The 1,804-nt window shown below is 41.0% G+C and overlaps 1 non-coding gene across 1 annotated transcript; it reads right to left on the bottom strand.

Annotated features, from left to right (window-relative positions):
• Positions 1-1,291: 1,291 nt before the first annotated feature.
• On the bottom strand, positions 1,292-1,395 carry LOC148545558 (small nucleolar RNA R71). Its single transcript, XR_015900442.1, has one exon. It is a non-coding gene; the product is annotated as a small nucleolar RNA R71 (small nucleolar RNA).
• Between the last annotated feature and the right edge of the window lie 409 nt (positions 1,396-1,804).

Here is a 1,804-nt window from a genome sequence, read left to right as displayed (position 1 = left end):
ATAAAAATGAACTTGATCCGGAGAATTGGAACATCTCCTAAGCCCAATGAACTCCTCATCTCTGATCTTACCCATTCTCTTTAATTTCTGTCATTTACTTTTATGAGCAAATCCCCCATTCCCATTTACAATTCTGCAATTTATTTCCAGTCATTTACTTCCAGTCCTTTAATTCTAGCATTTACTTTTCTGTTATTTACATTCCCGCCATTTTAATTTCTGCAACTCTCAACCCAAATTCTAGATTAGCTCAACTAGAACATTCTTCTAATTAAAGTTTCTTGATCAATCAATCCCTGTGGGATTCGACCTCACTCTATTGTGAGTTTTTACTTGACGACAACTTCGGTACACTTGTCGAAGGGAGATTTGTTGAGAGACAAGTTTTCCGTGCATCAAGTTTATGGCGCCGTTGCCGAGGATTGATTGTGCATCAACAATGATTAAATTGGAAGATCACTAGATTGAGCATTTTTTTTATTTTGTGAATTTCATTTTTCTGTTTGAGTGATTTACTTTTTGTTTTAGTTAAACTTCTTCCCTTCTCCCTCTACCCGTTTGTTTTTCTTTGTTATTTTCAATTCTGTTTGCTAACCCACTAACTGTTTGATATATTGCATCACCCACAACTAACAATAACTCTGACACAAATACTGTCTGCACCTATTTTCTTTGCTTGTACTTGTTGGTTGTATGACAGGGAGAAGAAGCGGGGCTTCAACTTCCTTTGATTCTGAACCTGAGAGAACCTTCCTTAGACTAAGGAGGGAGGCAAAAGAAAAACGTGTAGTTGGTGCTGAAGAAGAGGAGGAACACTTTGAGGAATACTTTGAACCTAACATGGAAGAAAACATGGAAAATCATCATGAAGAAGAGACTCACAACCATGGCAGAGGAGGTGGAGCAAATCATGCTGGGGAGGATAGAAGAGTTTTGGGCTCTTACATCAATCCAAACCCAGGCAATTGTGGAAGTAGCATCCAAAAGCCAACAATCCATGCCAACAACTTTGAACTTAAACCACAACTCATCACCCTTGTTCAGAACAACTGTTTGTTTGGAGGAAGTGTTCAAGAAGACCCCAATCAACATTTAACCACCTTCCTGAGAATGTGACACAGTGAAGTCTAATGGTGTTCATCCTGACGCCTATAGACTGCTCTTATTTCCCTTCTCACTCAGGGACAAGGCAGCCAAGTGGCTAGAATCCTTCCTAAGGGAGAGCTTGACAACTTGGGAAGATGTGGTGAATAAATTCTTAGCAAGATTCTACCCTCCTCAACGAATCAATAGGCTGAGAGCTGAGGTTCAAACTTTCAGGCAACAAGATGGTGAGACTCTATATGAAGCATGGGAGAGGTTCAAGTACTTAACAAGGAGGTGTCCACCTGACATGTTCAACGAATGGGTCCAGCTGCACATTTTCTATGAAGGGCTCTCTTATGAGTCAAAGAAGGCAGTAGACCATTCATCTGGAGGATCCTTGAACAAGAAAAAGACCATTGAGGAAGCCATAGATGTTATTGAAACAGTAGCAGAGAACGACTACTTCTATGCTTCCGAAAGAGGGAACACAAGAGGAGTGATGGAGCTAAACAATGTAGATGCTCTGTTGGCCCAAAACAAGCTCATTACCCAGCAGCTGGCTGACCTCACCAAGAAGATGGAGAGGAACCAAGTACCAGCAATCTCCACTTCGTCAACAACACAAGAAGGAGTGAATGAAGAAGCAGAGGGGAGTCAGGAGCAAGCCAATTACATTGGGAATTCACCAAGGAAAAACTATGATCCATACTCCAAGACT

This window comes from Arachis ipaensis, chromosome B9, assembly GCF_059453495.1.
Source record: "Arachis ipaensis isolate K30076 ecotype BB chromosome B9, ASM5945349v1, whole genome shotgun sequence".
Taxonomy (NCBI): Eukaryota; Viridiplantae; Streptophyta; class Magnoliopsida; order Fabales; family Fabaceae; genus Arachis; species Arachis ipaensis.
This window is presented reverse-complemented; position numbering and strand designations above follow the sequence as displayed.